This window comes from Phocoena sinus, chromosome 13, assembly GCF_008692025.1.
Source record: "Phocoena sinus isolate mPhoSin1 chromosome 13, mPhoSin1.pri, whole genome shotgun sequence".
NCBI classification, from domain to species: Eukaryota; Metazoa; Chordata; class Mammalia; order Artiodactyla; family Phocoenidae; genus Phocoena; species Phocoena sinus.
The window spans coordinates 45,587,677-45,597,015 of NC_045775.1; positions in this window are offsets into that span (position 1 = coordinate 45,587,677).

Consider the following 9,339-nt stretch of genomic DNA (forward strand, 5'->3'; position numbering starts at 1 on the left):
ATGAGAAACAGGTGCCCTCAGGAAACCCTCTGGGGTGGCGGGAATGTTTTATTCCCACCATCTCTAAGGCAGCCACAGGAATAGTCCAGGGTCTTCAGTCAAGCCCTTCAAGGCCAAGGGTAGCTCAGAGAGCAGATTGCTGGAGAATACCGGCTATACATGCATGGATTTTCCGGGCTCCACGGCCATCCAAGCCCACAGAGGCATCAAGATGCCTTTCCTGATTCAGTGTAGCTGCCAGAAAGAGGCTGAGTCCCTCTCAAACTCAGAAAAGGCCTTGCTTTTACCCTGAGAGGAGTCTGTTCTAATCTGTTAAACTAAGGACTGGCCATTGAAGCCTCATGAATAATATATCAGCACCGGTATCAATGTTTTTTCAGTGAGGAGTTAGAAAAACAGGGGAAGAACAATGGGCCTCATCCATCCAGGTGGTAATGTCTAACGGGGAGAGAGGAAGTGTTCAAAACCTTCATTCCAATAGCTTTTTTTTTTTTTTTTTTGCGGTACGCGGGCCTCTCACCACTGTGGCCTCTCCCGTTGCGGAGCACAAGCTCCAGACGCACAGGCCCAGCGGCCATGGCTCACGGGCCCAGCCGCTCCGCGGCATGTGGGATCTTCCCAGACCGGGGCATGAACCCGTGTCCCCTGCATCAGCAGGTGGACTCTCAACCACTGCGCCACCAGGGAAGCCCTCCAATAGCTTTTTTGTTGTTTGGTTATAGGAAGGAAGGACAAGACTGGAGGGGAAGGAAGACGTGCCTGTTCTAATAAAAAAAATTTTTTTTAAGAAAGAAGTTCACCAGCAAGTTACCTCTGGAGAAAGGGTAATCCCCTCATCTGACCATGTCCGCTCCCTACAGCCTTTACCTGTCCCCCTATCCACTGACTTACTTTAATGAAGCCTTTGGGTCGTGATTCTTTCTGAAGCTGACCTGTGTTTTAGGCTCCTCCATACCACGGGGGCTGTGAGCATTCGACTCCTGAAAGGAAGCTGTCCTTAAAGAGAGGGCCGTCCATACCAAACGGCAGGTCTTCTGGCTCTTTGGACCTTGTCAGGGACCTTCCATTTTGGATGAAATGCACCACATTTTAATCCCTTTCAATTTAGAGACCTTAAGCAGTTAAGGCTCTGTTTCTTATGAGCTCTTATTTAAAATTCTATTTTTAGTGTCAAAACTTTTAAACCTTAGAAGGGTCACTATATGTGTCTCTGGGTAGAAATTGATTTGAACTATATAGATCCTGAAATAATCCATGGAATACTTTGGTTAAGCACTGCAATCCATATATTAATGTTATTTCAATATTTTTTCTGTAACTGGGATGTTCCATAATCAATACATGTTCTGTGCTCAAAAGATGTTTCCAGTTCACAGGGGTCAGAAGTTACAGAACTCACAGTCAGTATAAGCTGCACTTACACCTTATAAGTGTAGAGGCCTAGCTTCTATCAAACATTAAAAATAACATTCTGGGTCTTCCCTGGTGGTGCAGTGGTTCAGAGTCCGCCTGCCGGTGCAGGGGACATGGGTTCATGCCCCGGTCCGGGAGGATCCCACATGCCGCGGAGCAGCTGGGCCTGTGAGCCATGGCCGCTGAGCCTGCGCGTCTGGAGCCTGTGCTCCACAACAGCAGAGGCCGCGACGGTGAGAGGCCCACAAACCGCAAAAAAACAAAAACAAAAAAAACCATTCTGAAGGTAATGCACGATATCCAGGGAGAGATTTTGTTTCTTTATAGGGTCAACAAGAGTCCTTTTTACCAATTAAAACATGTATTTCTTTATTTTTTTCCTCTTAGTTTAAATTTTCAAGACATTAATTTCCCTTTCAAATGTGTAGTCATTATTTACATTTTATGTCATGCATGTTAGTTAACATTCTCCTCCCCTTAAAATATTATCAGATATAATGCTCTCTGGCTTTCTGTTCAAGCTGTGAGGAGCAACCTGGTGTGCAGTTCAGGGAGGAGAGGATGAATCATAGTCATCTCAGACGAGAAGAGCGTATGGATCTCAAATACTTACAACGTGGGCAGGTAAAGGGTAAGTGCACTTGAGGGTGATTGTATGTATGCAGTTAGCAGGATGCACAGCCTAATGATATATAGAAAAAGTGACAGTTACAAATAACATAAGCCTCTCTAGCTAAATATACATCTTCCAAATGTCTCTAAAACATTTCAGAATGTCTGTCATTAGCAGTGATCACAGTGATGGTTTTAAAGAACTGCCACATCTCTTTGCACGAGTGGCTGGATGTGACTCAAGGCTGTAGTTTCCCATTAGAGAAAATCATGGGGTTGAAAAATGTGTGTGTGTGAGAGAGAGAGAGAGAGGCAGACAAGAATTCCAGGAACCCAATCATAAACCCACCATTGGGACTCCCAAGTTGCTAATACTGGCAGGTCACATATCATAGTGTATTACTTCCCCTGACCCCTTAGGATGACTCAGCAGAGGCACCTTCTCTAGAGATATTGAGAACTGACCCAGGACTGCTTATCAATAGGGAACTTTCCTTCAGCAGGAGCTTTAAAGCAGAGGAACTCCTTGGTTTTCTGTCCTGCACATCCCTGCTCCTCACTCAGAAAGAAGTCAGTGAAGACCTAAGTGTCCTTTCAGCTGCAGCTCTTATTGCTCTGGCCCCTCAAGGAAACTTCTTTTTCCCCTGGGGCAGTTCATATGCCTTTAGCACTCTTATTCTATTGAAGGTGTCTATTAATTTTCTCTATATCTTTTTATATTTCAAAAAACGTATGCTGGGCTTTTAGTTTTTATATGCTCCATCTCAGACTCCTTTTATCATGTGATGTGAAAATGCTCACATTTTCCCACCATCAGTTAATTGATCTGGCTACTTGACTGTAAAGCCCCTTCAGTGTTCCATTCAGAAACACAAGCGAGATGCTAATAGTTTTATAGTCTACCCAGCTGCCTTTTTCTTCTCTGTGGTGAATGTGTATTGTGTCAATTTAGCTAAGCTTGGACTACATTTCCCAGAATTCTCCTCCTTACACAGCTGGCTTGGGTCGGAGGAGAAATTTTGTTTGTGATTCAGAAGGCAGGAATGAAGCAGCCATATTCTTTCTGTGTTCAGCAGGTTGATGCTGGTGTTGGGTGTGGACGCCCCTCACAGGTGTCATCGCGGATTTGCTGGTTCCACTGGTTGGTGTGGGGCAGCAGCCTGGCCCACAGCTCCTCCAGATCCCACTAAGTCTCCTGGTTCAACTTCTCTGACTCCAGGGCCAGGTCCACGCTTCTTTGTGGGAGAGAGGTACCAACCTATCCTGCAGGTCCCCTGTATCCTAGAGTTGGAGACTTGTAGGTAGTTGAGAGTCCAATTCGAGGTCCAGCCATTCTCATGGTTTCTGCCTCACGCTCACATGTTCCAGTGTGTCTGTGCTTCCCTTACTTCACACCCCTATTTCCTTCCCGAACTTCAAGTTCTAGTAGCCCCGAAGTAAAGCCTCACAGAGACACTTTAACCAGCTTCCACAACTGAATAAAGTCAAATCCCTAAAATGAATCCCTTATTATTATGTCACCCCTAGTTGTTGTGCTTCTCTGATAAAACCTTGATGTATACACTAACTTTACTTGCTTGGGTGTATTTTGGCGAATAAAGGAAAGAGGACTCAGACTACAGCTCTTAAGGACAAGGTTACCTGTCCCTTAGCCTCACCCGGATGGGAAATCCCCAGTCACACTTAAACATTTCTATTTGGGTCAAACACCTGGAATTTGAACCAACAGTGCCATCAGCTTCCATTCTAGTACTCAGAGCATTTTAAGGTTTTTGTCAGCAGCTTTACTTTAGGTTCTCTGACATGAACAACCCCAGGATGGGTAAGTGGAGCACTGAGTGGCCAGGGTATAATCTTCATCTTTGGGAGTGTCCTGCTGCCAATCTTACACTGAGGCTGGGCAGTTCAGGGCACTCTGAGGTCCTCTGATCTGCCCAGTCAGCCTCCCCACATTACAGGATGTGTTAAGAAGAGGACTTCTTAGGGAAAAAAAGTAATCTTCTTGGGTAGCCAAGCCGTGAGAATTTATTTGACTCTTCTACATGGGTGGGTCTGTTGATTTTAAAGGATATGTTTTAAATTATGAGACTTGCCCCAAAGCCACAAAAATACATTTTGGTTATACGCATGTTTATGCACAGAGAGCTGGTGGGATCTGGAAAATACTTTAGGAAACTCTCAGTATTGTTCCCATGGCTGAACTTTCTTAAATATAATGCCTTTTTTTTTCTTTTTTTATAAACATGAGAGTTTCTTTTGGATCTGCTTAAGTATATGGGTCATAACTTGTACAGGATCTTAACTAATCCCAAATCTAGATGAATAAGAGCAGTTTCCAAACACAGCTGCTTGCCAATGTTCTTTTTATGAAGGGAAGGAAAAGATATTTTCAGAAATCTGTTTTCTTTCCTCCTGGAGTTTGTTTTTCACTCAATTCAAGAATGAAGACTTATTTTTTTGTTAACTCCAAATATCCATCCTTGAAGTAATTTGGGGGTGGCTTTACTGCCTTAATCATCTTTATACCTTACCTAAATTATGCTGGATTCATTTTGTTCAAGTTCAAGCAAAAAGATTAAAATCATATTATGTTTAGCGAAGTAAGTCAGAAAGAGAAAGACAAATGCTGATGATATCACTTACATGCGGAATCTAAAAAATAATGCAAATGAATTATATGCAAAACAGGAACAGACTCAAAGATACAGAAAACCCACTTGTGGTTACCAAAGGGGAGAGGGAAGTGGGGAGGGAGAAATTAGGGGTATGGGATTAACAGATACAAACTACTATGTACAAAACAGATAAGTAACAAGGATATACTGTAGAGCACAGGGAACTATAGACAGTATCTTGTAACAACCTATAATGGAGTCTAATCTGCAAAAATACTGAATCACTATGCTGTATACCTGAAACTAATATAATATTGTAAATGAACTATACTTCAATAAAAAATAAATTAAATAAAATTGTTTATGATGTTGAAAAAAAAAGACTAAAATCAGTCCAGCTGGGCATATACATGTTCAACTACATGATCCTGGCAGGAAAAAGGTCATAAATGGAAGTCAAACATTACCCAAACAAAGGAGACTACAGCTTTTGATGCTATCTTCCATAGTCAAGTTTACTGTGTGGATCATTAGAAATTTGAGTGTCCTCCGGCCATACCAGGCTGAGGATACACAGGGGTTCATGCATTTAGGGATATTAGGATGTTCATACATACTACCTATCTTTACCCATCTGAGTTCAATAAAAATTAAGAGCTAGACAGAGCTGTCAGAACAATAACAATCAAAATTATCAGCTTTGTAACTGAGAAAGGCTAAGTTAGAGGACACAGCTGAGTTGTGCAACAGTAGGCTTATTCCATGCTGCCCCGGTCACAGGCACAGCTGGATAACCTCCATCCTCAAGCACAGGGTCAAGGGCTGTCCACTAACCTTCCTGCATGATCAGGAACAGATGAGTCAGGAGACCCCAAGGGAGTGGGAGGGAGGAAAGGAATGAGCTGAGCATGCCCAGTTCCTGCCACCAAAATCCCCCATCAGAGAAATCATTACTCCTCTCATACAGAAAATGCAGTAAGGGTTGGGGAGAGAGATCAAGATGTTGTTCTGGGGAAGTTCCTCCACTTGGACATTGCTGCCCTCCCTGAGCTCTGCTGCTGTCTCCTACCAGGTTCCACCATGGCTTCTGGAGCTGTCAAGGAACCCAACAATCTTTAGCAAAGCAGGAGAGAATATATCCATACTTTTTATACTTCAGTGGCAGCATCTTGCTAACAGAATCCCAATCTTGCTCAGGTTGGCAATGTAGCAAGATAACTATTTTCTTCCCCAGCCCCTTTGCATCAAGGGGTGGCCATGTGACACAATTTGGACCAATGACATTAACAGAAGTCTCCTAAATTTTTCTGTGAAATATTTCATATTTTAAAAATACATATAGGTAGTAGTATCCTCTCCTCCCACTTCCATCTTCCTTGGATTGGAAATGATGGATTTATAGCCATCTTGCAATCACGAAGAGTCAAGGATGAGGATGAAAACTGGCGCATTAAGCATGGTGCAACAGATACATAGAAAGAGACTAGGTGCCTGGTGGTACTTTGATCAGCTGAGCTAAACAAGCATCAGACTACTTCTGGGTTTCTTGTTATGTGGGAAAACAAAATCAAAATAGAAAGACATTTGTATAAGACACTCTGAGATGGGTTTTCTGTTACTTGCAGATAATTATGGTCTGAACTGATAGCAACTCTGTTTCCCCAGGCAGCTTCTTCAAGAAGGAATTTTGTGAAGCAGTAAAGGAGGAAGGAGGCTCCTCACGCTTCCCCCCTACGGCTCAGCCAGCCACAGCACCCAAACCAACACCGGAGACCACAGGGATGAAACATGTTATGGCCATTTCACCCCTACCCAATCCTCATTTAAATACACTGTGGGGCAGAGCCAATTTCTTCACTCTTATCACCCATGTGCTATTTAAATTCCACTCTCACTGCCTATACCAAGCCACCACCTCACTGACAATAATCACAGAGTCCATTCTCCCAGCTTTTTTGTTTAATCTAAAGGTCAGTTAACTTGCTGAGTCATCTACCATTTAGAAAAAATAGAAAAAAAATTATAAAAAGAAAATATAAGTTGGGAATGTGTTTCTAATAAAGAGTCCACTTATAACAAGCTATTCTGTCACCAATGTCTCCAGCTTTTAGACAATCAATTCCTTTCTCAGCCAACCCCAAAACTTATTATCTTCAAAACCAGATTTGTACTGAGTAGAGACAGAGGCTGAGTCGAAGAGATTCCTGATACTAGATCAATAGAGAAATCATATCTCATCCCCTAGATGGTACATCCTCAAATCCCAGGGAGCTCCATCTTACACAATTGAGTAGCATTCTATGCTAGTCAAAGAGGTCGGAGGATATAGGGAGGGAGAAAAACCACCACCATATCCTACCCTCATAGGCTGCTTCCTGACACATACAAACTTGAAAAAGATTACAAGCCAGAAGTGTCTGGATGCTTGTTTTATTTTAGTCAGAAATATAAAGTAATATTTTTTTCTACCAGGAAATATTAACAGATCCAAGGAGCCTTGCAACAAATAAATTCTTATTGGGTTATTGGTTTTTCACTTTCTTCTATAAAACATTTTCAAATTAATCTGTATATTTGTTGTGATGTTTCCTGTCACTTTGTGGTTTCTATACATTAGATAGGTCTTGTGGGCCAATAAGTTTTGGGTTTTTTTGTTCTGTTTTGTTTATGAATTTATTTAATTTATTTATTTATTTTTAGCTGTATTGGGTCCTTGTTGCTGAACGTGGGCTTTCTCTAGTTGCAGCGAGTGGGGGCTACTCTTCATTGTGGTGCACGGGCTTCTCATTGCGGTGGCTTCCCTTTCTGCGGAGCACGGGCTCTAGGCACGCAGGCTTCAGTAGTTGTAGTACGCAGCCTCAGTAGTTGTGGCTCGCGGGATCTAGAGTGCAGGCTCAGTAGTTGTGGCGCATGGGCTTAGTTGCTCTGCAGCATGTGGGATCTTCCCAGACCACGGATTGAACCTGTGTCCCCTGCATTGGCAGGTGGATTCTTAACCACTGTGCCACCAGGGAAGCTCCAATAAGTTTTATTTTTGTCTGGCTGCATCAGTTAGAATGCACTGAGCGTCAAGTAACAGAAAACCTAATAGTGGTGCAAACCACAAGGACATTTACTGTTTAGTTATCAAAAAGTTTTGAGACAGTCTGTCCTGGAGTTTGTCCAGTGACTCGGTGACGTTGTAGACAACATCATGTACTAAGGCTCCTTCTATCATCCAACTCCGCCCTCCTCAAAGAGTTGGTGATGACTCAAAATGGCTGCCACAGCTTCCAGAATCAGTCCTCACAAGCAAAAAGAGCAAAAAGACAAAGGCAAAAAGGATTTTCTTTATGGGTCTCACTTCTTTATCAAGGAGGAAACTTCACAACAGCACCCCAACAGGCTTGCTATTGGATTTCACTGGCCAGGAATGGGTCACATGGCAAACACTGGCTGCAAAGGGGGCGGGGAAATCCAATATGGCATTTTCAACCTTGTGCGTAGGAGACAGGCAAAGTGGAAGGGCATTGGGAAGATCTGCTGAGTAGGCCATGAATATCTACCACAGATATAAACTTTTAGAGATCACCAATTCCATATTTTTATTTTCTCTCTGTGTCCTTTTGTAACAAAAAAAAATCAAAACAATAATAAGAGTGAATATATTCAAACAGCACTGTGAAAAAAGAAAAAAAATCACCCGTAATTCCACCCCATTACAAAGATTTCTTTTTTGTGTATTGTTTTCTATTCACTGTCCATAGTCCATATTCATAAACACTTTTTACCTATTTACAAATTAATTTTATATTTTTTCACTTAACATCACATCATAATTATTTTCCTATTTTTTCTATATATTTTTCATAATTATAACTTTTAATGTAAAAATAATTTTTTATTAAGATTTATATATCACAATTTAATTAACCATTTCCCTATTATTAGGGAACTCAGTTGATTTTCCATTTTTTGGCTAAAATAGATTATACTACAATAACATCTTTGTGTGTGGAAGTTTTCTGTGCAAGTAGATTAAGTGCAAAGAAAAATTATGAAGTCATAGGGATGTAAGGTACAGCATGGTGACTCTAGTTAATAACACTGTAGTGCAAATTTGAAAGTTGCTAAGAGAGTAGATCTTAAAAGTGCTCATCACATGAAGAAAAAAATTTAACTATGTGTGGAAACAGACGTTAACTAGACTTACTGTGGTGATTATTCTGCAGTACATACAAGTACAGAATTACTATGTTGTACACAAGAAACTAATGGTATATGTCAATTGTACCTCAAAAAAACTATGAATATTTTTATAACTTTTAACATATTGTCATAAGCTCATACAATCAGAATGACAGTTGCAGTTTAAACTACTACTAATCATATATATATATGCCAATTTCATCACAACCTCACTAGCATGGTGCCATCATTATTTAGATGCTTTTTTGTTCGTTTGTCTGCTTGTTTGCTGATTCACCAACTATAAAATGTTGCATTATATTTTATTTCCACTATTTTCCTTTGTCCTGGCAAGGAGACCAGAGGACTAAACCAGCCAGGGAGGATCTTATATGACTACAGTTGGGGCCAGATAGTTTCTTATGCAGAGCTAAGTTAAACCAAAATGCTAATAATCTTTTGAATCTTTCAGAAAAGCATGTGAGGGAGATTTTGTCTGATTTTTATTTTCTGCCTTGTTTTCTTCTAATTA